The following is a 27,813-nucleotide window of genomic DNA, read 5'->3' on the forward strand; positions in this document are numbered from 1 at the left end:
TTTGTTCTCATGCTGCTGCAGGAGAAGGATCCACCACCCTTCTTTTTCTTTTAGGTGAGGAAACATGAGATAACTTTTACACCATCTCTTAGCTGACAAGCGGGCATGGTCAAGAATCACACTCACGTCATTCTGATTCCAGACTTACTTTATACAAAGATAATGTTTTACGAACTATTTCTCTTCATGAGTTCTTAAAACTTGTAAAGTAGAGGCTGGAAAGTTAACTTAGTGGCTAAGAGCACTTGTTTCTTGCAAAGGATCGGGTTCAATTCCCAGCTCCCACATGGAGACTCACCCCTTCCTCCGGCCCCACACATGTATGTGGTACACAAACATATATATGCTGTCTGTGATGGTTTGTATGTGCTCAGCCCAGAGAGTGGCACTATTAGAAGGTGTGGCCCTGTTGGAGTAAGTGTGTTACTGTTGGTGTTGACTTTAAGACCCTCCTCTAGACTGGAAGCCAGTATTCTGCTAGCAGCCTTCAGATGAAGATGTAGAACTCTCAGCTCCTCCTGCACCATGTCTGCCTGGATGCTGCCATGTTCCTGCCTTGATGAAAATGGACTGAACCTCTCAACCTTTAAGCCAGCCCCAATGAAATGTTGTTCTTGTAAGAGTTGCCTTGATCATGGTGTCTGTTCACAGCAATAAAACCCAAACTAAGACAGAAGTTGGTACCAGGAACTGGGGTATTGCTGTGATAGGCCTGACCATGATTTTGTTTGGAAGAATGTGGATTTTGGGAGTTTGGATTTGGAAAGCACTGTAATGCTCTAAGAGGGACTTAATGGACTATCCTAGAAGGAATATAGAAGACTTTGTTGCTGTGAGCGATTTGAACTGGGCAGACCTGGCCCAAAGGGTTCAGAGGAGAAGAATTTCAGTATGTGGTGTAGAGAATATTTTTGTGGTATTTTGTCTGAAGAGTCTGCCTGAATCTAAGGTAAAAGAACTCAGATTAATTGCACTGACAAATGAAGTGTCAAAAGCACCCCACTTCTGGTACCAACTTCTGTATTAGTCAGAGTTCTCTAGAGTCACAGAACTTATAGGTAGTCTCTATATAGTAAGGGAATTTGTTGATGACTTACAATCTGTAGTCCAACTCCCCAACAATGGTCAGCAGCAGCTGTGAATGGAAGTCCAAGGATCTAGCAGTGGCTCAGTCTCACAAGGCAGATAGGTAAAAAAAGAAAGAATCTTCATTCTTCCAATATCCTTATGTAGGTCTATAGAAGAAGATGTGTCCCAGATTAAAGGTATGTACCACCATGCCTAGATCTGAAATTTGCTTTGTCCCAGATGACCTTGAACTCAGAGATTTCCTTGCCTTAGTTTCCTGGGATTCATAGCCACTATGCCTCAAAATGTTTGTTCTCTGGTTAAGTCTCACGAAGAGCATTTTAAACAAGCATAGAAAACTGAGAAAGGAAAAATATAAAATATATGGTTCAAATATTAAAGGGGAACCAGGAAGTGAAATGGAACTGAATTCTGTGTTCAAGGACATTAAATTGAATTAAGGGAGTAATGACCTTGTGGCAAGATTCCACCTAAATTTAGGTCAAGGCATGGTAGTACAAAAGCCTTTAATCCCAGGAGGCAAAGACAAGCAGATCTCTGAGTTCAAGGCCAGCCTAGAACAGAGCAACTCCTGCAAAATACTCATACACAATAAATCAATCTAAAACAAAAAGAATATACTTTTAAAAAAGCCACGTAGAGTAGCAAAATAGATTTCTAAAGTTTTGTAAGGTATCTTAATACATAGAGGAAGAGGGTTCTTCTGAATGTACTCAGAATGAAAGAACCTCTGATAATAAACTGCATCCTATTAAAGGTAGAAATTGTCACCTGATGTCAAATACTTGTCACCCATGTGAGAGATTCAAAATGCTTTGTATTTTCTCCCATGGATAACCTTTCAAAAGATGTCATGATAACCTTTCAAAGGAATCCCAAGTTCGCATGGTAGTGTTTTTTTCCTATAAGAGCAGAAAATATAAATGTAATTTTAAAGAAATTTGAGACATAAACAAGAGTCATTAAGTTGTCAATAAGCTATAAGGCTTTCGCAGGCTTTTGACACATTATGCAATGCTTTCAGATAATTTTATTATTTTGGCCATAATCCTCTAATTGGGCACTCAGAAACTAAGATACTTGCCTTAACACAGAGCGTAGGAAGCTCAAGAAGGCCACGATGCCTGTCCTGTCCCAGGCAACATGGATTTTAAATGATGTTGGTAGATCCAGCAGAGGCTTTCAGACTGTGCCCAGATTTAATACAAATGAATGTTTATTGTTTGGAGACATCAAGTACGAAACAGGAAACCCTCATGTACGAAGCCCCAAAGCCCCTCCCCACAAACAGAATGGTGTCTGGGAGCCCGTCTGAGTTAGAGGATAATACCCCACTGCAGAGGACCTCACAGACATGGCCGAGTTGCACAGTGTAGAGAAATGAGTTGGAAACTGAGTTGTCCATTTTTCTCTCTGCTAGCTAGGGGTTTCGTTGTTGTTGTTTTTGTTGTTTGTTTGTTTGTCTTTGTTCTCTTAAATTATCTATTTTATTTTGGACATTATAGCAAAATCACCTCATTTCCCCCTCTTTCTTTTCTTCTTCCGATCCTCTTAAATAGCCCTTCTTGATCTTTATCAAACTCGTAGCCCCGTTTTCTATTAATTGTTGCTATAGGTATGCACATGTACATGTATACATGAATAGTCCTACTCGCTCAGTATAATGTTACTTGCGTGCATGCTTTCAGGGCCAACCATTTGGTACTGGGTAACCAGCTGGTGTGCTCTTCCTTGGGGAAATCTCTTTCTTCATCTCTCAGCATTCTTCACTTGCTCGTTGGAGGACCCGGCTGAGGGTAGCAGTCCACCATGTCAAGATAGCTCTCTGATCTCGGCTCAAAATGGAGGACTCCCTTTCTTGGTGGGGCTCCCTCTTCTCTGCCTGACCTTAATTACAGAGTGTGTCTAGCACAGATTCCTAACCTTTTTGGAGGATGACCCCACACTGCGCTTCCTGTAAGTGTTCCATGAGTCAGCATCTGAGTCTTGCTCTTTCCTCCCGCCCCCCCCCCCCATGATAATGAGACACTGTACTATGACCTTTCCGGCCTTCCTGCCCTTATGATAATTGGGTGCTGAGTTACTACCCATCAGCTCTTCCCACCTATAGCCCTAAGAGCTCTTATATCCCTCACCCCTGGAACAATAAAACGAGCCGTCTCTCTGTAGCTGACTCTGTCTTACTCACGGCTGTCTGATCCTTGCTCACTCCTTCTTCCCTCTCCCTAGTGGGCTTGTGGCTGATGACCCACAAGGAAAAGGGAGACCCACAGTTTTCCATTGCTCTTTGTGTAGGTTCAAAGCCTAGTGGGTTTTTTCATGTCTACTTTGGTATGTCCGTTGCTGGTGCTCTTGTTCAGCTCGTGTTTGGGCATCCATGTTGCTAAGACTTTATGGGCGTAGCTCCTGATATGACCAGGAGGCAAAAATATTATAGCAAAGTCACTGACATTCTAGCTCTTAAATTTATTATTCTACAATGAGGTTGTGTTGTAGACTCACTGGGACTAGGCTCCATAACTCTGCTTTCTGTTTGATTGTACTTTTCTATAATGGTCTGTTATCTGTTGCCAAGAGAAAACTTCTTGACCAGGGGGAAAGACTACACTTATCTGTGAGGATAAGGTCAAATATTTATGCATAGTCCCTAACAGTGTAGTTATGGGTTATCCTGAGTTAGTAAAGAGGTGGTTGTAGGTTTACCTCCAAGATTCATGACTTTACTATCCTAGAGTGGTTGGCTAGGTTTCCAGTGTTAGGCATGATTTCCCTCTCGTTGAGTGGTCCTCATGCTGCCGCAATGTGTATGTCATGACTGCACCTTCAGGGTCAGCACATCATGCCAGCCGTTGCCATGGTTCACAGTCATCCCACCTAGGTAGGACTGTTGGTTGATTCACTCCTTGGGAAGTTTGCATGGTGCCTTCAGACACCATGAAAGATATTTCTCAAGAAGGAGGCTTTCAGGTCCGTTCTAGCTCAGTGGTCTCTGGGTCCTGTTTCTAAAGTACATGGTGTCTTCAGCAACGGTGACTTACCTTCCACCCTGCCTTAGTTAGGGTTTCTATTGCTTGGGATGAAATACCATGACCAAAAAGCAAGTTAGGAGGAAAGGGTTTATTTGGCTTATACTCACTCAGTATAATGTTACTTGTGTGCATGCTTTCAGGGCCGACCATTTGGTACTGGGTAACCAGCTGGTGTGCTCTTCCTTGGGGAAATCTCTTTCTTCATCTCTCAGCATTCTTCACTTGCTCGTTGGAGGACCCGGCTGAGGGTAGCAGTCCACCATGTCAAGATAGCTCTCTGATCTCGGCTCAAAATGGAGGACTCCCTTTCTTGGTGGGGCTCCCTCTTCTCTGCCTGACCTTAATTACAGAGTGTGTCTAGCACAGATTCCTAACCTTTTTGGAGGATGATCATAATGTATCATTGGAGGAAACCAGGACAAGAACTGAAGCAAAGCCGGTACCTGGGGGGGTAAGAGTGGATGCAGAGGCCATAGATGGGTGCTGCTTACTGGTTTGCCAGCATTCTTAGGGAACCCAGGACCATCAGCCCAGGGATGGTACCACCCACCATGGGCTGGACCTTCTCCTATTGATCACTAATTCAGAAGATGAATTACACATTGCCCTTTACCACCCAAGCAATGGTCCCTTTCTACTTTCTATTTTTGTTGTTTCTCCACATTTAAAACTTTGGATCTAGGAGCAAACCACATGGAGGCATTTTCTCATCTGAGATTCCCTCCTCTCTGATGTCTCTAACTTGTGTCAAGTTTCAGACACACAAAACCAGCCAGTACATACCTCTTGAAGGGCAACCAAGGATAGTAACTATAGTCTGTAATTTGGGGGAAATCTTTTGGACAACACTGACTAACAATTCAAAAGAGATTCTCATGTCTGGTGTTAGGGCTTATTTTGTTAGATGTTTCTGACCCTGGCTGGGGCAGGGGGACATTTTCTGTCCAAATGTGAAGATTTTATTTAAAACTAAATATGTATATTTACAAAGACTCACATGTATTATACTTAAATAGTTAATATGGTTCTTTATGACTTTTTCAGAAATCCTGATCATTATTTTACTATCATTACTTACTCTGTATTTATCTCCCTGACCCTTCCCTAATTTCCCATTATCTGATCAGATTACTTGAATCTTGTTACTCTTCCTCTCTATTTCCCGTTAACACCCAAGCAATGGTCCCTTTCTACTTTCCAGATTTTTGCAGTTTCTCCACGATTGAAACTTTGTACCTAGGAGCCTCTAATGACAATGGGAATTTGACATTTTGCTTTCTGAGTCTGAGTTACATTACCTCATTCTGTATTATCTTTCTTAGTCCCATCCACTTACATGCAACGTTCATAATTCATTCCTCATTACATATGACTATCATTCCATAGTGTGTATCTACTATATTCTCATTATACATTTGTTGTTTGAAGGATATTTGAGTTATTTCCATTTCCTACCTATTGTAAATAGAATGTAAATTAACATAGATTAACAAGTACCTGAGAAGCATGATGCTAAATCTTTCTGGTGCATGTCAGGGGATGTTATACATGGGCCATATGATGGATTTATTTCCAGCTTTTTGAGGATTCCTGAGACCAATTTCAATAATGTCTGTGCCAGTTTTCAGTTCTACAAATGAACAAACAGGGTCCCCTTTCCCTACACTCCTTCCAACGTTTCTTCTCAGTTGTTTTGTTCATCTCTGTGTTTCTGACTGTTGTAAAATGAAATCCAGGACTTGTTTTGATTTGCATTTTTTCTAATTGCTAAAATTGATGCACAGTATTTTTTTTTTACATATTCCTTAGTCATGTTTTCTTCTTCTTCTTCTTCTTTTGAGATATGCTTGGTTCCAGGCCCATTTTTTCCAAATGGGTCATTCATTTTTTTGACTTTTTTTTATTTCTTTATACATAATAGATACTAATCCTCTGAAAGATGTATATCTGGTAGGTATTGTATCCACTCTTCACCTAGCTGATAATTTCTTTCGCTGTGCAGAAGCAGCTTTTTAGTTTTATGGAGTCCCACTTTGTCAATTGTTGGTCATAATTCTTAGGCAAATGGATCCTATTCAGAAAGTCCTTTCCCACTTCTTTATCTTATAAGGTCTTGTCTACGTCGTTTTCTAGCAGTTTTAGTGCATAAGGTTTCATATTCAGGTCTTTGATCCATTTGGAGTGAGTGTTTGTGCAAGGCAATAGATCTCTGATTTAATTCTGGTTAAACCTCTGGTTTCATTCTTCTGCATGTGGACATCCAGTTTTCTCAGCACCATTTGTTAAAAGATGCTTTCTCTTCTGCGGCTTATATTTTCAACATCTCTGTCAAATACATGTGGCTGAAGTTACATGCGTTCACATTTGGGCCTTCTATTTTATTCTATAGGTGCACAGGACTGGTGCCCATGCCTGTCGTGTGCCAGTACCATGTTGCTCTTGTCACTATGGCTATGGAGTGTATCCTAAGATCCTGAATGATAATCCTTCCAGCATTGTTTTTGCTCAGGACTATTTGGCTACCAAGGATCTTTTATAGTTCCGAGTGAGATTGATGATATTCTTTTCCTATTTCTGTTCATTGGGATTGTGTTCACTCTATAAGTGGTTCTTGGTAGAATGGCCATTTTCACAGTATTAAGCCTTTCAAATCAATGAACGTGGACCCTTTTCTATTTTCTTGTATTTTTCTTTCACTCTTTCATCTCACTTTTAAACCTTTCGTTGTAGAAATCCTTCACATCCTTGGTAACATTTATTCCTGGATATTTTTTTAAAGCTATCGTGAAGAGGAGCTTATTCATAATCTCTGTCTCCATATGGTTTTTCGCTAGTACATAGAAAAGCTGTTGATTTGTGCAAGTTGATTCTGTATCCTGCCACGTTGCTGAATTTATCATTTCTAGAAGTTTTCTAGTAGAATTTGGGAGATCTCTAATGTAGAGTACAATGTCCTCTGAACATAGGGATCGTTTGGTGTCTCCATTTTCTATTTTGATCCCTTTAATTTTCCCTTGCATTGTTGCTCCAGCTAGTATTTAGAGAATAATGCTGAAAACAAGTTGAGCTCATTGACTTCCCTGGTTTGTCCTGGCTCCAGCTGGATTGTTCCAAGCTTTGCTCTGTTTGTGACATTGTTAGCTGTGGGTTTCTCACATATGGCTATTATTTTGCTCAGCTGTGTCCTCTCTAGACCTACACTCTCTGGAAAATTTATAATGAGGGCATGTTGTATTTTGCTACAGACTTTTTCTGTGTCTATGGAGGTGTGGTGTTTGTCTTTAGGAATATATCTGTGGTTTACTATATTTATTGACTTGAATACATTGAACCATCTCTGCGTTTTATGTATGATGCCAACCTTGGTCATGGTAAAGAATATTTTTGATGTATGTCTGCTTTCTGTTTGCTTACTGGATACCTAATCTCTATGGCTATATGGATTGTACCACACCTACTGAAGGACAAAAGCTAACATCCACTTATAAGAGAAAAAATGGAATATTTTCTTTTGGGGTTTGAGTCACCTCACGCAGGATGATTTTTTTTTCCCTGCTCCATCCATTTACCTGAAATTTTCATAAATCATTTTTCATAAAATTTAATTTTATTTATAAAGATGTATTATCTGTAAATCAAGATGCTTTGACTTCTTTTTTCCTATATTTACCCCCTTGATCTCCTCGGTAGTCTGACTGCCCTTGCTAAGACTTCAAGTACTGTATTGAATAGATATTGAGAGAATGGGCCACCTTATATTGATCTGGTTTCAGTGGAAATGCTTTGTGTTCTCCAAGTTTATATACGTGTTGGTTATTGGTTTGCTGCAAATTGCTTCTATTATTTTGACATATGTCTCTTTTATCTCTATTCTCTCAAGGACTTTTATCATAAAGGGACGTTAGATTTTGTCAAAGTCCTTTCCTACATCTAATGAGATGATATATGAGTTTATCATTTACTCTGCTTGTATGGTGGGTTATATTTATCCATTTATGCATGTTGAACCATCCCTGCATCTTGGAATGAAGCCTATTTAGTCACAGCAGATGATCTTTTTGATGTGTCCTTGGATTCAGTTTCCAAGCGTTTTATTGAGATTTTTTGTGTTCACGTTCATAAGAGGTATTGGTCTGTAATTTTCTTTCATTCTTGGGCTTTTGTATATCAGGGTACTTGAGGCCTCATAAAATGACTAGGAAATGTGTCTTCAGCTTCTTCGTTATGGAACAATTTGAGGAGTACTTGTGTTAACTTTTTTTTTTGAAGGTCTGGTGGAATTTTACACTGAACCCATCTGGACAGGAGCTTTTGGTGTTGGAAGACATTCAATAACTATTTATATTCCACTAAGGGTTATTGCTTTGTTTAAATGATCTTGATTTAACCTTGTAAGCTCTATACATCAAGAGATCCATCCACCAATTTACCAGTTTGCAAGAGTACAGACTTTTAGAGAACGTCCCTATGGCTCTCTGGATCTCTTGCTGTCTGCTGTGATATCCCCATTTTTACCTGTAGTTTTATTAATTTGGATATTCTCTCTTTAATCTTTAGTTAATTTAGCCAATGATTTATCAATCTTATTGATTTACTCAAAGAACCTACTTGCTTCATTGATTTTTTTAATTGTCTTTTGTTTGTTTGTTTCTGTTTGTTGAGTTCAGGCCTCAGTTTGATTTTTTTCTTGACATTTACGCATTTGAGGTACAACTTCTTCTTTTTGTTCTAGAGATTTCAGATGTGCTTCTAAGTTACTAATACAATATCTCTCCATTTCTTTCTAAATGTGGACACTTAGTACTGTCAGCTTGTTTCTTAGAATTGCCTTCATTGTGTCCCATAGATTTGGGTATGTAGTATTTTCATATTCATTCATTTCTTTCCTAATTTCTGCATTGACTTGTTTTTTCATTCAGTAGTAACAGACAAGTTTCTATACATTTGTATACTTTTTGTTTGTTTCTGTTGTCCATCTTCCGCTTTCATTGGTGGTGGACAATTTTCAGATAGGACAATTTTCTTATGTTGAGCCTTGCTTTTTGAGGAAACGTTCTATAGTTATCTACTAGGTCCATTTGATTTATGATGTTATTTAACTCTAGAATTTTTCTAAGTTTTTGTCTAGATAATCCATCTGTCGGTGAGAGTGATATATTGAAGTCACCCTTTATCATTGTGTAAGGGTCAATATGTGATAGATTTTAGACACATTAATGTTTCCGTTATAAACATGGGTGCCCTTGAGTTTGATGCATAAATACTTAGAATTGAAATATATTCTTGGTTGATTCTCTCTTTGATGGGTGTATAGGGCACTTCCCTATCTCTTCTGGTTAGTTTTAGTTTGAAGTCTGTTTTGTCAGACTTTTAAAATGGTGACTCCTGCTTGCTTCTTGAGTCTATTTGCTTGAAATACCGTTTTACATCCTTTTATCCTGAGGTGGTGTATATCATTGATGGTAAGGTGTGTTTCTCAGATGCAGCAGAAAGACGAATACTGTTTTCTAATCCATTCTGTTGGTCTTCATCTTTTTATTGTGGACTTGATACCATTAATATTGACAGTTATCAAAGGAGTGTTTACTATTCCTGTTATTTTGTTATGATATAGGCTTTTTCCTACTCTTTTGGCTGGTAGTCTGGTAATATTTATCCCTGTGTTTCCTTAGGCATGCTTTACCATGTTAGACTGAAGATTTCTGTCTAGTGCCTTCTGTTTGGTGCCTTCTGCAGAACTAGATAGGATACTGCTAAAATTTGGTTTCACCAAGCTGCGTTTTCCTTTCTTCATTGATTGTAACCAATTATTTTTCTGAGTTGGTACCTGTGGCCTCTTGGAGTTTGTAGAACTTCTGTCCAATCCTTTCTGGCTTTCAAAGTCTCCATTGAGAAGTCAGGTGTTATTCTAGTGGGTTTTGCTTTTGTATATTACTTGATCTTTTCCCACTGTAGCTTTTCATAGTCTTTCTTTGTTCTGGAAATTTGGTGTTTTATTATATGTCAGAGACTCCGTTGAGAAGGCAGGTGTTATTCTAATGGGTCTGCCTTTATTTATTTACTTGATCTTTTTCTCTTGTGGCTTTTAATATTGTTTCTTTGATCTAGACATTTAGTGTTTTGATTATTATATGTCATAGGGAATTTCTTTTCTGGTCCAATCTATTTGGTGTTCTGTATATTTCTTCACAGGCATTTCTTTCTTTAGATAGGGGAAATTTTGCTGAAAACATCCTCTGTGACTTTGACCTCATTCTTCTATTCCTTTTATTTGTAGTTTGGTTTGCTCATAGTTTCCCAGATAGTCTGTTTCTTTATGAGGATGGGGGGTGGCTAACATTTCGCTTGAGTGAGGTATTGATTTCTTTTACCTTATCTTCAATGTCTGAGGTTCCATTGTCCACCTCCTGTACTCTGCAAAGCTTACATCTGAGGTTTTGTTTGACTCCCTTTATTTTTCATTTTCAGTTTGGGCTCTTGTTAGTGATTCTATTTCTTTGCTAAATTCTACTTTCATGTCTTGAATTTTTTATTATTTCATCCCACTGGGTTTATTTTGTTGTTGTTGTTCTCATAGACTTCATTAAGGGTTTATTCGTGTCTTCTTTAATGTTCTTAAACGTAGTCATCGTTGCTATTTTTGAAGTTTTTGTCTTGAGCTTCAGTTATATTGCATTTCACAGGTCCTACTGTAGTAATGTTACTGGGTTCTCTGGTGGAGGCAAATTGTGCTGGCTGTTAACGCTTGTGTTTTTGTGCTGGTCTCTGGGCATCTGAGTTATGATCATTGAGGTGGTTCAAGGTGTTGTTATCTTGTGTTTGTTGGGAGAGTATTCCATACCTTTGTTTTAATGGCTGTCTTTGGATCTCAAGTAAGTGCTGTGATTCTGGTTTCCTGGTAGAGAGCACTTTTGCAGGTCAGTGGGTAACAGAAAGGAATAGAGATGAGAAAAGGCTAAGAGAGGCTGTAGGAAAGAGATAAAGGTCCACACCATGATGTAGGTCCTCAGGGAGTTAGAAGGAGGAGGAGATGTTGGTAGAGATAAGTTGCAATAAGACAAATAATACATCTAGAGGTACAGGGTGAAAATGCTAGGGATCCCTGGGTCTGTACCAATAGTTGGAGCTTCCAGTGAATGGAGATGAAGTACAAGAATGGACATCTGAAAGCAGGTTGCTACAGAGCCTAGAATAAGAGTGGAAATATCGTAATGGAGGACAGAAGGAACAGTGACATTCACTTACCTGACTGAGTCCAGCCCCATGTGGTCACAGTGTTTCTAGGTTATCAGCAGCTGATAAAAATGAATAGGGGTGAGTTAGAGATGGGAGAGCTGAAAGGGTCCACCAGGTTCACCAGGAAATGGAAACTATTTATTTTATAAGTTGTTTCGGTCACAGTGACTTATCACAGTAATCGAAAAGTAAATAATGCCAAAGTCAGTATTGAGTCTATTGCTGTGATATCTCTGACCAGGTTGTGTTGTTTGCTTTTGCTGCTGCTGCTGCTGCTGCTGCTGCTGCTGCTGCTGCTGCTGCTGCTTTTAAGCAATGTGGGAAACTTTTACAACTTTGTATAAAAAAGTGTCGGGATGCTGTAACGGTGCTGAATGAAACATCCTAACCAGAACACAGGAGACAATCACACTAAGAGCAATGCAGATTTGTGGATGCCAGATCAAGAAGTCTTATGGGGAACAGGATTAACAACTGTGCTAGATTCCTGTGGCAAAGAATGTGTCAACTTTTTGCCTTTGTGTTAGGACTATGCCTGAGGCTAAATTGAAAAGTATGAACTAATTTCTCTGGCAGAGATTTCAAGACAGCCTAATATTGGTTCCCCCACACGGTTATTAGCAATCACTCCTATGAAATGAAAATAAACATGTGAGACAAAAGCAAATACAAAATGTACAGACATTGGCTTAATGAGGAAATAAAAAATCAGAAGTTGTATTTGCAGGATCCACACACATTTTCAGACATTCACTAGAGGAGCCGCTTATAATGTATCATCTTGGATAAGGGAGACTCGGATATTTATAGCACAGAAATGGGTCAACAATACGAATCAGGACTTTCGCATCACTATGGTCGGTTTCGACATCAACCTGCCTCTAAGATCTCTTGAGTAGGGAGCCTCAGTGGAAGGACCATCCTGATTGCCTGAGTGGATGAAGGCAGACTCACCTGTATTGTGGGCAGAACCTTCTGCTATCATAAGTCTAAATAAAAAGTATGCAGAAGGAAGATGGCTGGCCACCTGCCCAGTCAGCCTTCTATCTTACTGTCAAGGTGATTTATGCTGTTCCTATAGCCACCGAGGCCAGGTTGCCGTCATGGATTGATGACCAGAGGCCCTCCAGAAGCCTTTCAGGTTTGTGGTGTCAAACTGACACTCCTGAGGCACCCTGTGAACTGAGCAACTATCAGGATGCCAACCTCCCTCCCCCACTGAGAGAGACAGCTCCTGTGGGATTATTCCTACTGCTGCGGCACCCAACCCTGAGGATCAAATGACTACTGATTTTTATACTTTTGGTTATGATTCAGACATTATTCTTTTGGCGTAAACTGAACGTGAATCCTCTAACATAATTAAATTCATCCCATTGGTTCTGCTCCTCTACAAAACCCTAACCAATACACCCACATATATTACACATGGTAAATCGTACACAGTAGAACATCACTACACACTCAGTATGCTTTGGTGTCCTAATAAAAAATAATAGCAATGACTTCTTTGTTTAGGAAAAAAAGACAAATGGGGGCGTATATAAAACCATAACTGGCTAAAAGTATCCCAGTGACATTGAAAGGTGTGTCGCACCTCCATTCTGTCAGAGATGTGGAATGCTTCTTTATTGGTTCTCTTTTCTATTTCTAGAAGTAGCTCATTAGGATTCATTTTATAGCTAAGTTCATTAACAGAATAATAGCAATAGGTTTCCCCACAGGGACCATGACCTATCGAACCTCAGGATCTTAATGTCATAACAGTGTGAGGTATGGATTATACTACACGGACTAGGACTTTTAAGACAATCAAAAAGTGATTGGTTGCTCAATTACATTTACGTCACTATTGCACCTGTAAAGTTGGGGGCATCTATGGGACATCACTGACTGAGAACTCAAAAAGAGAGAACTTATTCTTAGTACTAGGGTTTTTATTTGGTGTCATATAGTATCTAATTGGGGTATCAGATCCCCCATTATACAGTAACCCCATTTAAGCTCTGTTTTAAATCTATGCAAACGTTTTAGGAATCTTCTATAGTAGCAGGCTTCCACATGGCTTTCTCAAAATGCCTCTAGTTAGTTTTACCGTTTTGATAATGGCCCTATCTCACCATAAACTTGCCCCTTATTCTTTTTCACTGACCTGGTGTCTAAGGGGTAAGAACCAATAAGGGGCATCAGGAAAAACAGGGTCCCTGTTTCAAAACTCAAGAGAAAATGGACATCAAGGTTGATTAATAATATCCAGAGTATAATGTTATATTTTATAACTACTAGAACCAGAGTTATGTAGGTATTAAAGCTACTTTTGAGTATCAGAGGTTGAGTATCTCCCTAATGAACTTTGCATACCTTTTAAGCATCTGAGATAAAGTTTAGGAAGGGAAAATGTGACATTTCATAGCAGAAGAACTACCGAGGTTCCAGAAGCAAATTCAGTTGTCACAGCCATGTGAGATCACTGATTTGCTATGTTCATATTGTGTAGACAATATGTGATATGTGATATGCAGTTTATTATGTGAACTATCTGTGCAAGAGCAGAAACTACATTCATTTGAATGTACTTAGAGTAACAGCCAGCACAGATCCAAGCCTGTTTCCTACATTAAAAAATAATGACCGGGTAAATACCATATTTTAAGGGCTTAAAAAAATCCTCGCCTATTATATTTTTTATCATTTAACCCTTTGGTAGAGTCATTTCAGCTAATGAACCACGTAGTTGAATGTTGCTATCAGATAGCATCAGGTAAGAGTGACTCAGTTGAATAAAATCATGAAATGCAAGCAGAGTCATGCAAGCCAGAGATACAAACGTCAGAAACGCACACCAGACTACCTTAAATTTGCCTCAAAACCTTTCTTCTTTTTCCCATGCATCCTATGCTGTGTCAGCTATCTGGTACTTTTAAGTTCACCTAGAACCTGAACATGTCCACAGCAAGTCTTGGATCCTGCCAGTCGTACCACTCCGCCCTTAGCATTGGTGGCTGAGTAGTTTTAGATGCTGGGCAACAATGCCAGCTGATCTTGCCACCACCCGTGGACTTACCTGACCTACCAAACAATATCTCTGCTCTACTCTCCCTCCACAGAGTTTCTGATATAAACTTCTCATTTTCCCCATTCTTCTAAAGCCCTATACATCTTCACTGTCACTGAAGGATGTCCTGTCTCCTATGTATTCAAGAAAAGAAACGCTGCCCATACATGAACTCTCTCTACCTCCTTCCGCTTGTTAGCCACTCATCTGCACAACACCGTGCTCCAAATACCTGTCTTTTCCCTTGGGGTCTTCTTTCCCTCTCTCCCTCTGCAACCTCACGAACTCACACAATATAATAGCACAGAGATCTATCTCACTACATGTTCCCCTATGTTGTCACATGACTGTGAGGTATTCTTAACTAACTCTTTACATTCTAACACCTTTACATACTCTCAAGTCTCCTCTACTTGTGCAGAAGTCAAGGGCAACTATACATTACTGAGTAGTCATCTACAGTGAGCGTTCTTTTCCGTGCTTAGCACCAAAACTCATAGTCCTTTCATTGTATGGGCTCTACCAGACCCTTCGACTTAGTCCAGTGGTAAACTTGCTTTGGCTGTTTTACTTAGAAGCTTGCTTATGCTCTGAAATGAACTTGGCGTTTTTCTTCTCCTCCTGCTGACTTGCCTATAAATCTCTTAAATGATAACCTACAGTTGCTATAACACTCCTCTGTAGCAGGCTCCCAACACTGAGGTTGGACCTATATTGAGTAGGCCCAGCTCTTGAAGGCCATGCCAGCCAGCTGTCACCAAATGTTTCCAGGTGGATGTCTCGGCTAATCGACAGACCCGGTGGAGAACAAATCTAAATACAGTGACTCACAGCAAAGACAATTCCCCATTCTCTTCACAGTGCAAAGGCAAGGTGCCCAATGCAGCAGGTTGCATGTTTTTATCCATAAAAGGTATCATTTGTCAAAATCATTTTCTTTGGACACTTTAATGGAAACCTTTGGCAGGTACACACTAATGTTTCATCCCCTACCCCTTTGCACAGCTCAGCTTGTCCTAGCATTCTGCTTCCAAGCCATTTGTCAGGGCCGTTTTCCAAGGAGAAGACTATCTCCGCTCTGTCTGAAGTGCACTGAGGCTCTCCCTGGTGTGCTATGCCGAGAGCACTAGGAAGAGGCCCATTGCCTCTGGTCCGCTGTTTGGTAAGTTCTGGCAAGCCTGACCCATGTAGCCCCAGAACAGCTGAGAAGAAAAGCCAGCCATGAGTGAGGCACAAGGAAGTGAAAAGCAAGTTTTCAAAACTGAGAATTTTTTTTAACCAAGTATACTTTATTAGGGGTGACTTCTGAATTTTACAAATGTGGTTAGGATGCTGCCGAATGTTAGTTTCTTCGTGATTTTCAGAAATAAATCTCGGAGCAAATATTTGTAAAGCCCTTTGTTGATAGTGATAATCTGGCTGCCAAGTTTTAAAATAAGAGAGTAGGAAAAAAAACAAAAACAAAAGCAAAAAAGAGGTATGTTTCATTTCTCACATCAGATACCATGAGAGCAAGCATCAGGGTCCAGTGCCCTGAATCGTAAGCTAAGTAACTGATCACATTAAAATTCATGTCACATCCAGGTCTGTTTCTGCTGCACACCGCTTGATCTGATAACTTATCAGTCAGATTTCAAGTAGCACTCCTCCTTTTACTTCTAAGAACTCGATAAGGTCTCCTGTCGAGCCATCAGACTAATTTGGCTTTTCTGGTTTTCTCATTCCAAACTGCTTTTTGCCAAGGGACTAGGTAGCCCTGGGCAAGCCTTTGGCTCCCAGGCAAATGCTGGCTGCCCTGCCCTCACTCCAGCCTTCGTGTCCTCCAGGCCTCCCTTGCCAAAGGTAAGCCATACAAACTCCATAGCCACAACATGGTTTCCTCCTTTTCTCTCTCGGCCCATGAGAAATTCTCAAAGGGGTTTTATTCAATGCCCCGAGAGGCGGAAGTGGTACAGGAGCGATATGGTAATTGCATGTGAGCTACAGTTCAGGCTTAATGAACATTATGTTTATGAAGAATGTAGCTCTGATTTCTAAAAGCACTTTGGTAAATTATACAAATTAAATATTCATTACTTTGTACTTCATCAGTTCATATTTGGAACACTTTTTCTTCATTACAGTAGGCGGGAGTAAAAGCTTTTAGAAATACCGTTTATTCTGTTATTTTTCAGAAACTTTTTACTTACATTATTAGGTCCAAAGTGCCTCCCCTCCCCCAATACCCAGGGCCTATGCTAATCATAATTCCTCTTTTAAAAATAATTTTAGAAAAGGCAACTGGATATTTATTTAACACAAAGGAAGTAACTATGTTGTCTGTCTGTGATTCTTATTGTTAATGGTCAACATAAAAACGGGCAAAGCTTGAATGCTAGCTTTTATTCAAAGTGTATTTATTTATTTATTCCAACAAAAGAAATGTAATTTCATTAGGAATAAACCTCGGAACTAAGCTAAGGGACGTGCGTTCTCCAGGATTAGAATAACCTTGCCAGGATATTTCAGTCTTCAGGCACCAGCGTAAAAATCCTTTAAGCAAAAGCTGTTTGTCTGAGGTAGGTGATAAATGGCAGCCTTTCTAGTCACGTGGATGTTAAAACAGAAGGGAGGATTATGATGGAGCTGCTTGCAAACACCCTAGTCAGCTAAAAGTGCATTCTTCCTGGGAAAGACTCAGCAAACTGACAAGAAGCCCTGGCCAAGAGTTGGCCGCACTGTAAACAGCCGGCATGGAAATGGATTGAGGGTGTGCCCATGGGGCCTGGCACAAAGGTGGAGGTCAGAGGACAACTTGAGAGCTCCCGGGAATTGAACTCAGGGTTTCAGACTTGGCAGTAGGTGCTTTTACCCACTGAGCCATCCTGCTATCCTTTGTTTCTTTTAGTCTTTGCAGCATCCCTTAATCTTGTGAAACGCCGATGCTCTAGAAACTGACAATATCCGCCTCTGGCTTGCCGTGCAGGTATAGTGAGATTATAAAGTTGGTATAGAAAACAAAAAGTCCCTTGGAAACCAGGGGGTTGGAATGATGGCTCAGCAGTTGGCCACTGTCTGCAACCATAAGTAGCTAAGCTCAGAACCCAGCACCCACACAAGGTGAGCACAGTCTCCTACACTCTAACCACAGTGCATGAAGGGCATGGGGTGGGGTCAAAGAAAAAGATAGCTGGGATCTGCTGGTTGGCTGGCTGCCAGCCTAGCCCAAGGCTCACCATGCTCTAGGTGCAAGAAGAGATGGGGGACATTCAATGCCTTCTTCCTCTGCCTTCCTTTGTACATGTATGTACAAACACACATACCCAGACACACAAACACAAACACACACTATACCAGAAAGAAAAACTTTTCACATGTCAAACGCTCCATATATTCATGACATTAAAATCTCAAACCATATCCACACACTAAAATATCCCTAACCAAATATGAACTCCAAGGAACAACACTAAATAGACATGACAAGTTGTATTTGTCTGTTTATTCATGTATATGTGTAATGATACTAATTAAAGAACAAGGAGTAAGAATTTGAGAGAGAGTGGGGGAACGTGAGAGAGGATTGAGGGAGGAGAAGGAAGGGGGTGATGTAAGTATATTTTGATTTAAACCAAACCAAAACATGAACTCTGATTGAAAGCAGACGAACTGAAGAGACCTTGGCAGCCAGGCAAGCATCCCTTCTCAGTGCTAAGGAATCCTATTTAGTATGTAAACAGTTTACATACTGTTTAGTATGTAAACATTATTCGTAACTCGTAATCCATAAGCCTGTTAGGGCAAGGTGGTTTTACATCATTTAAAGGAGAACTTATTCTTTTGGGTTTTTTTTTTTTTGCTTTTGTTTTGTTTTGTTTGTTTGTTTGTTTTTCTTTAGCATCTATTTCAACTAACTTTCCAGCCATAATTTTCTTTAAAAAAAATACAGTTTAAGAGGGGTCAAATGATGTTGGGGGGAGGCAGGAGGACACCTGGTATGGAGATAGGGAGGAGGCTCGGGTGGGTGGGAGGGTACAACATGAGGCAGGGATGAGGGAAAAAAGAACAAGAACAAATGTGTTTGAAGATGTCATAATGTGCCCCACATGAATGGAAAACAGAGGTCCAAGAAGCTTAAGTAGGAAAATGAAAGAAATGAGCACAATTAGCCCTACAGGTAAACCTAGTAAGGTCCAGAAAGGGGAAGGGGGAGGGGAGAACAGAAACAAGGTCATGACACAGAAAGACTAGAAGAACAGAGCTGTCAGAGTTTGCTTGTGTGACACATTACAAAGGGTGAAGTCACCAAGGGTGAAGCAAGCTCAAAGGGAGGGCTCCTCTCAGAAGACTGCTTAGAGACTGGCTGGAACCAGTCTTCTGCATGTTCCAAGGAGAATGGTGGAAGCATAGTAAGAGAAGCCAAAACGGCAGCCTATATATAAAGTCTGACATCTTGAGGATAGGAAACACAATGTATTCTTTGTCTTTTCTCTCAACACAAAATCTCCATGATCACTGGTAACTGTACAGATCTTCCCCCACTCTCCAACGAAGAAGGCAGCAGACACCTGTGGGGGTCTTCTAGTTCACTTTCAGTTCTGACGCTGTTTACTTAGAGATTGCCACAGATTCCTCAGGTCCCCAAACTGCCCCCCTCAGGTCCCCAAACTGCCCCTTCCAAAGTGCCCTGGGTGGCTTTTGTCAACTTGACACGACCATAGTTACTCATATCTGGAAAGGGGGGGATCTTAATTTAAAAATAAAAAAGCCTCCATAACATTGGTTTGTGGATAAGTCTATAGGGCATATTTTTTTATTAAAATTGATGTGGGAGGGCCCAGTTCCTGGAGGCAGTGCTACCACTGGGCAGGCGGGCCTGGATTGTATTAAGAAAGTAAGCTAAGCCAGCCAGTAAGCCATACTCTTCCATATTCCCTGCTTCAGTTCCTGCCTCCTGATTTCTGTCTTGAACTCCTATCTTGACTTCCCTTCATCATGGACTATAAGCTGAAACAAACCCGCCTCCTCCCCAAGTTGCTTTTGGTCATAGTGAATCACAACAATAGAAAAGTTTCTAAGACAAAGTCAGTTATCAAACCCAGGTTGCCTCTACCTCCCATCAACTACCTGCAAACCAAGGTTCCCAAGGTTCCTTCTAAGCTTGCTTAAGTTTTTCTGGAGCAGCCCATAGACCTTGGGAAAATTATTTTCATATATCCACCTATTAGAAAGCTCACGGTAACAAATGCAAAGGAACACTGATGTCAGAAAGCTGCATGGACGAGCCACAAGGAAGGCTCCGAGTTCCTATCTTCTCTGTTCGGGAGACATCTGCTTGTTCAGCTTTCTGGGGCCTCCGCAAAGTCAGTCCTTTGGGGGATTTAGGACTGCTTTCTCCCACAGATGTAACTGAAAAAGAAATTATCCTCAGTTAGTCATCACCTCAACAATCCAAGCTCCTCTCCTTTCCCCAGAGGTTGAAGGTGTGGTTTTGAAGATCCAGGACCATTAACATCTTTTTCTTTGGTGAACCAGCCGATTCTCAACTACCTAGGAACCCCCTTTACTAGGTATCCCGCTAGCATACAAAGGAAGATCCCAAGGGTTTTAGAAGCTATATAGCAGGATATGAGGACAAAGGCTGGGTGTCCGTTTCACAAAATCTCAAGCATCTGATAGAACTTAGGAGACAGACGAAGGAGGAAGGGGTTGCCCTAAGTTTGAGGCAAGCCTTGAACCCTTCAATCTTGAACAGCGGGTTACACTGTGAAACTCAAGTCTCAAAAAGATGTTTGAAAAAGAGGGAAGGAGGGGAGGAGGGAGAGAGGGAGGGGAAGGGAAAAGAAGAGAAATCAGCATCAGTCAATTCATTTGAAGAATGGAGATGGGGAGCAGTCAGATATGGGGAAATTGGAGGTCAGAATGAGAGATCGGATAAATATTAGGGCTAATGCAGGCTCGAGGGATAATGTGATCTTGTTCTCTCTGCTGATTAATCCCTGAAGATTTCCCTTTATTTAATGAGCTTTTCAGAAAACCACAGAATCTCAGCCTCTAGCAACCCCAAGTTGTTCATCTAGCCATCTACCTTTCAATTTCCTCACTAGCATCCTAGCCGGGAGTCTGGTTGTTGTGTAAACATCCCCAGGATGGGTACTCACTACTGACTAAAGCAGCATACACCACACTCAGCAAACTGCTTCTGAGAGAAGTCTGTAGGTTACAGTGAAATTAAACTTGGGTTTCTTCCCATTGGGCCATTTCTAACTCCTTCAGATTTTCATGCTAATGTCCACCCGGTCTCCTGAGTTCTGCATTCCCTTACTACTCACATTGAGCAAATGTTTACGCAGATGTGTCCCCTTGTATTTTCGGAGTGGTAACAGGGGTCCTCCACTAAGCTCTGTGGTTCTGAAACAAGCACACACTTCATACAATGGTTTGGACAGAAAATGGTTCCCCGAGTCTCAGGTGTTGAAGGCTAGTTTACCAGTGCAGCTGGGTTTAGGGTTGAGCTTCCTGGAGGTGTCTGGACCAGAGGACTCTGACCTCATATGTAGATTAATCCATGGATGGATTCATAAGTAGATGGCATTACTGCATGGTCGTGGAGACTTCTCTTTGGCCTATTGGGAAGAAATGGATCACTGGAGTGCCCCCCTCCTCTGTGTGTGCGTGTATGTGTCTTTCTCTAGCGCACGTTTTTTCACATGTGTGTGTTTACCAAATAGCACCTTTTCAAACATCCTTAGTTATCCCTTCTCCCCACCGTGCCTCTCTGCCTTCCCCTCCCACATTCCTCACCACTTAAGCATCTCTGTTACCGGCAGAGCAAGAGTCACAAGTTATCAGAGCATTCGCCTCTGTGGGCTCTAATGAGGGGACAAAATTCAATGATAACTAACATGTTTCTGGGAGATCAGTACGGACAATCTCAGAGTTAGGTCTCTCAGGGAGTAGTCACAAGGTACCGACGATGACTATCAGACAAAGGTTCTGCTTCTGATCCTGCCATGAAAAAGAGGAAACTGAACTATAATTATCATCATCATAATTATTCTGATGATAAGTGTGTGTGTGTGTGTGTGTGTGTGTGTGTGTGTGTGTGCACTCACGCTTGCTGTGGGAGCTGGCTTATATGCATGTGTGCATCAAGGTCAGAGGACAACCTCAGGTGTTCAGGAATGTCACCAACCAAGGGCTCTCTCATTGGCCTGGAGATTACTGTTAGGCTGGGGCAGCGAGCCAACGAACCCTGGGGATCTTTCTTTCCCTACCTCCCTGCGGTGCACTGGGCTCTCAGGTGCACAGCAGCATGTCAGGAACTTTCACTTGGGTTCTGGGGAACTTTACTGGATGAGCCATCTCCTCACCGTGGAAACCTATTGCACACCACAGTGCTTTGCTTTAGACTGGGGATGGGGTGAGGACCCAACTCCAGATCCTCTTGCCATTGTGCCCCATATAAAGGTGGAGATGCCCTCTTGTGTTAAACTGGGAAATGGATAAAGTTCAAGGTCTGTCTCCCAGACCCTGCATAAGACCAAGACCCAATCAATGCCCATTCCTTCTCCTACAGATTACCACCACGTCACTAAGGATCTACTTGCCAAGTCTCTTCTTTTACACAGTATTTCATGTCCTTTGTTCAACAAGGAAAACCAAAGGGCAGAGGGGTAACAAAAACCACTCAAAGAGGATGAACAAGTGTAAGACCAATCAGATATGAAAGGGACATTGGTAGTGTCAGACAAGAATTTTAAAGCAGTAACTGACATGCTGAGGTTCAGTGGAGACACAGACGGCCTGAAAAAAACAACATAAGCAGAAATGTGAGACTCCTAGGAAAAACCTCAGAACAGAAACGCTTGGGACATACAACCCATGACCGAACTAAGAAATGCCTTAAAGGTGGACAGCCTAACCAAGGAAGGAATCCCTGAGCCCAAGGACATGACAGGAGGAAAGGGAAGGCACACAGATACCCCACTGCTGCTGGACAGCTCCAAGTGGGGACCTACACAAGTAACAACAACTGAGCCAGGAAGAAGAAAATAAGAAAAAGCACTGAAGGGCATAGCAGGTGACTGTCTCCCAGGTTAACATCACACAGCCATGGATGCCAGATATTCTGAGAATAGGCACCAAAGCACCAGTCCTAGGAATTTTATATTCAAAGTTGAGAAAAAGTAGAAAGGGCCAGTGTTGATCAAGACCAGGCACATCTATTTCCCTTATAAAATACAAACTTTGTAGTGTGTGTATGTGTGTGGTGTGTGTGTGTGTGTGTCTGAGAGAGAGAGAGAGAGAGAGAGAGAGAGAGAGAGAGAGGGAGGAAGAAGGGGAGGGGAAGGGGAGGGGTAAAGGAGAGATATCTTATTTTGGAACTATTGCATCTTCAAGACAATTTCTTTGAAATATTTCTTGGTGTTGTCGTTTGTGAGGACTTAGAAAAGGACAAAGATCACATTTTCTCAGGAATATAGAGTAGTGAAAATTGCGTCAACAATTAACAGTGTCAGAACTTGAAACTGTGCACAGGAACAACTGAGGGGAGGGAGAGAAGTGGGTGAGGGGAGGAGAGGCAAGGGAGAAGGGAGAAGGCAAGGGGAGGGAGGCATACCTCCTGGTTTTATCTGTAGATATCATTCTGAGTTTCAAGTTCTGACAGTCCCTGTTGAATATTTCAAATTATGGTCATAATAAGCTATGCTCCCAAATGGCTACGTTATCAGCTATGTAAAATCAGAGGCATAATTTCAGAAAGGGAGGTAAGAGAGGCGCTTTGTTACGCTCACACTGACAGAACAATGCCAGTAGTGCAAAATACAGTCCTCTGCTTGCCTCATAATTGTGCAAATCAATAATACATGAGCATGCAGGGGTTCCTTTAACGATTTGAAATTTGTTATAAAACTGTACATTCTTTGAGAATTCTTTTTAAGTGAGGATACCTTCTATATTCGAGAATCAGGGCGTTCTGGTGCATCGAGAAAGTAGCTTTAAAATTTGATCATTGAAACAGAATTCACTAAAACTGATTTGAGGGTTTTGAAAGCCTTCAACTATTGGATTTCAAAAGTGCACTTTCTATTGCTTAGAGTTACTCTCTGTCCTGTGGGAATTGGGACACTGACACTAGGCCAGGTCACTTCCATTACCTCAAAAGCCAATCAGAGCTGTGCACTTCTCTTACCTTCAGTAATGATTACTTTCGCCTTGCATCTCCATCGCACCTAACAGCAGAAGCCTCATCTTTATGAAGGAAGAAGGAAAATACTTTTCCTTACCAATTTACACTGTTTCCTTGGCAGACAGGATCTTGTGCACAAATTTGGGACAGATTTTTAACAAAGGCTTTTACAAGCCTGTCTGGGTCTTCGGATTGTCCCCATGCCTGCTACATTAGACAGTCTTCAAACAGAATCCAGAAGGCATCCTGTTTTTCACCTGGCCGCCAGCAACAAATTTTAGGCAAGTTCCATGATTCTTTTAGGTAGCCATATCTTCCCAGACCACCGCTGTGTCCCTCTTTGAAACGTGGGCTTACAGACAGGATGGTAGCAGGATGGCTGAGGTCTTCTCGGGAGCAGTTATACCCTGAGGGTGAAGCCCCGTAACTTTAAGCAGAGTTCTTAACGTAACTTCCTCAGAAATCAGGACATCTGATCTCACCACCAAGAAGGGTTCAGGAATGATCTCAAATTATGCTTAAAAATGATGGCTGAGTTTAAGCCTTGGGCGTGCGATGGGATGTTTTAGTGGACACATTGTGCCTTATGTACTCATGGGAGTCTGGTGCAGAAGTCCAGAGGACTGGTTAATTTCCTTCTGCCTCAGAAAACAGGTGCTGAGCAGAATCTAAAGGCCCTGTTCAGGAAAGCCCATTGTCCTTCCCTTGGAATCTTTATCTCTCTGTGACACAAAGACAAGCTTCCTCGGAATCAGGTACTTCTACCATGGAGATTGTCTCGCAAAACTCTTGACCTTAAATACTGCCAGGTCCTAGACTTCGAAACCAAACTCGAAAGGTATTGAGACTCAAAGAGTTCTCTGTGGAACTTTTATCTCTACCGTACATTTAAAACATTTATTAAACAATTTAAAGACTTACTAGGTAACTTGAAACATTCCAGAAGTGTAATTTATATACTTCCCCATGTTTTAACTTTGAAACATTTTGAGCCAATCTGGCTGATTATAAAATGAAATTGTCATTTAATGACCAGAAATTACATAGGTAATTTTCTCTGAGTTGTCAATAACTTTAATTCAGCATTACATTTTGTATACTTGATTGGAGAAACTGGAGTCTTGTCAGATTGTTTTGTAGTCTATTTTCTGATTTCCTCTTAGCATAAGCACTTTCCTAGTAGTTCAAAATTCATTTTTCTCATGCAAATGAAATTTTAACCATGAAATTGGGTTTGTAGCAAGGGCTAAAAAATATCTCCTCTATCCAGATTTTGGACAATGTTGTTAGCATCTTCAGGTTATTACAAAATTAAGCTTTCACCCTCACTTAGCAGTACATAATTTCTGATAATTTTGTTTCACCTATATTATTTCTTAAGAAAATTTATTTCAGTTAATTTTACCCAAACTAACTTCCGCAGGGAAAGGCTGAGTCTGCTTTCCCAGATTAACAGACTACAAGTTAAAATTTTGCCCCATAATATAAAAACATCTTTATTAGTTTCTAATGTGTTAATCCTAGTCTGTCCATTCGTAACTCCAGACCCATGCTTCTCAAAGGGCTCTTCAGTTAAACAGAAACAAAGAAAACAAAAACCAAAAAAGGAAAAGCAAAAAACAAAAACAAAAAACACCCACGAAATGCATAAGTATATTAACAAAAATGTTTTTAAAAACTATGACTTGTAGATAATTTCTGGCTCAAAACCATCATTGGCGGAAATAATGAATAATGCATATTTGTGATTAATGTATCAATATCTAAGAAAATAATAAATGGGCCCTGACACTCAGCAAACAACTGTCTAGGTAAAGATATATAAGCACACACGTAGGAGTCCTTTAAAATATGATTTTGCAGCTTTATTCCAAAAAACCTCCCATATATTACATGTATTCATATTTTCAATGGAGACAGAAATAAAATCTTTATATCATAAGGCAAATAAAAATGAGTTTTGCCCATATCAATATGAGTAGATCTCATAAAGATAATGTTAGGATAAGAACACAGGACAAAACCTCAGATTAATGCAGAGTCTGGTGTGAATCAGACGCATTTGAAAGTGCGGAAGCCATCGCAGTGGGATGCTGGGACACAGAAGACACATAGCCAACAGAAAAGGGCCCTTAAAAATACAACCGATAAGTTTTTTCATGGACAATACGGATCATTTAATGAGGAAATAACCATCTTTGTAACAATGGTGCTGGGCAAACTGGATATCCATGCACACACACCCCCCCACACACACACATGATATTAACATAACTCAAAATGGAATAAACACCTGAAACTACAAAACTCAGAAGAAAATATTGGGTTATTTCTTGGCTATGATATCAAGGGTCCACATAATAAAAACGGTAGATAAAGTGGAATCTGTGCAACACTATCATCGGATACTATTGATAAAGACGCTGTGTGTGTGGGGGGGGGATACCAGCAAATCATTTGGTCTGATAAGAGACCTTCCTAGTTTGGTTTCTGTCGCTGTGATAGACACCATGACCAAAAGTGACGCGGGGAGGAAAGGGGTTACTTGGCTTTCAGGATATGGTCATCATGGAGGAAGGTCAGGAATCTGGACACAGGAAGAAGCAGAGACTGGAAGATGATAACGTACTGACTTCCTCCCTGTGACTTGCTCAGCTTTCTCTCCTGTACAACCTAGTACAACCTTCCTGGGGATGACACCACCCACAGTGGTGTCATTAATCAAGAAACCGTCCCCCAAGATAGGCTCATAGGCCAATCTGATAGAGGGAAGTCGTTAATTAAGGTTTCTTCGCCCCAAGGGACTCTAGTTTGTGTCAAATTGACAGAAACCAAACATCACGACTGGGCCCTTGTCAACCAGAGAAACAAATACGTCAGCATTATACCATTATACATTTTCTTTCTTATATAACCCCAAGATCTCATGTTAATATCACAGTATAAAACATAGTGTAACTTTAAAAGCCCCGTAGTCTTTGCAAAAGTCAAACCCTGTGGGGAATGTCAGTCTTTTTAAAATATCACAAATTTCTTAACTGTTAGTCCTTGTGAAATCATAAACAGGTTAAACATTTTCTTGCTCGAAAAGGGAAGAACCAGAGAATAAAATAACCACACTTAAGCAAAAAGAAAATCCTGCAACATACGTAAAATTCTGAAACTTAACATCCAACGTCTGGACCTTACTCCTGATCTTCTGAGCTTCAAACTGCTCTCTGCTGTACTGAGTTTGGCCTAATGCTGCTCGTATTCTGATGTTTATTTGGGTCCTCCAAACCGTACATAGCTTCTGGAAACCTGCCCCCAGTTGGCTCTGATTGGTAAATTAAAATACCAACAGCCAATAGCTGGGAAGGACAGACAGGGTGGGGGAGTGGTGGTGGTGGTGGGCGTGGGGTTGATCTTCCTGGCCTTGGGACCAAGAGGAGGGAAAGAAGGAGGGGGATCCCATGCCAGGAGAGTGTGGAGGAGAGGAGAGATTCCATGCCTGACAAGACTGCAGGACAGAGAGGCATGGCCGCCTTGTGAAGGAGCTGGGAGAGCTCAGCCCAGAGCGTGGCCCAGTGGGGCAGCCCTCTGGGTCCAGAGCTGCCAAGATAGAATATAGTGTTTAGTAATACTATATTATAGTATAGAGTAATAACTCGGGATTATTGGTGGGGGCGGTGGAGTGGCTCAGCTATTGAACTGATTAAGGCATATCAAAATATAAAGGCTGTGTTTTTCCTTTGGGAATGTAGAGCATTGAGGTGGGTAGTGAACGCCACGCCGGGATCAATTAATTAAATAATCAATTCAACAACCTGCGGCACACAGAGCTTGCTGCATAAGCTCACGCCACCTCACCCTACACCCTGAGCTGCCTTGGTGCTCACCCCGTGGTTCAAGCCATCCTGCTGCAATCTCCATGGCAACTGAGGCAGTCCTCAGCACGTTATCTTGTCCTCTTCAGAAACTCCTGCCCTGACATAAGGTCCTAAGCCTCAGCTTCTCTTTCCTGGACCCTTCAGTCCTCCAGCTTCCACTGAAACGGAGACTCCATCTTTACCAGTGGCTTCTTCCGGACTTTCTTCCAAGATGCTCTAGCTCCTACCACACAAGGCCAAGTCTCGGCTGCTCTCCACAGCCCTGTCATGCCTTCAAAACCAGTACCATGTGGGAGAACAGTATACATCACTTGCCAAGTTCTGCTGTAAACTTACGGGCAGCCTTGACAACCCCTCCCAACC

At 41.2% G+C, this 27,813-nt stretch overlaps 1 long non-coding RNA gene across 4 annotated transcripts; it reads right to left on the reverse strand.

Annotated features, from left to right (window-relative positions):
* Window positions 1-237: 237 nt before the first annotated feature.
* Window positions 238-27,798, reverse strand: LOC103692959 (uncharacterized). Of its 4 annotated transcripts, none has more exons than XR_010053496.1 (4): window positions 23,012-23,578; window positions 20,721-21,014; window positions 11,364-19,797; window positions 238-1,235 (listed from the first exon to the last, which is right to left on the reverse strand). It is a non-coding gene; the product is annotated as an uncharacterized LOC103692959 (long non-coding RNA). The 4 variants fall into 4 exon arrangements; XR_005487326.2 differs by lacking the exons at window positions 238-1,235; window positions 23,012-23,578 and adding an exon at window positions 23,585-27,798 and having other exon boundaries at window positions 19,168-19,797; window positions 20,721-20,799; window positions 20,879-21,014; XR_593684.4 differs by lacking the exon at window positions 238-1,235 and having other exon boundaries at window positions 19,168-19,797; window positions 20,721-20,799; window positions 20,879-21,014.
* Window positions 27,799-27,813: the final 15 nt, after the last annotated feature.

This window comes from Rattus norvegicus, chromosome 7, assembly GCF_036323735.1.
Source record: "Rattus norvegicus strain BN/NHsdMcwi chromosome 7, GRCr8, whole genome shotgun sequence".
In the NCBI taxonomy this organism is placed as follows: domain Eukaryota; kingdom Metazoa; phylum Chordata; class Mammalia; order Rodentia; family Muridae; genus Rattus; species Rattus norvegicus.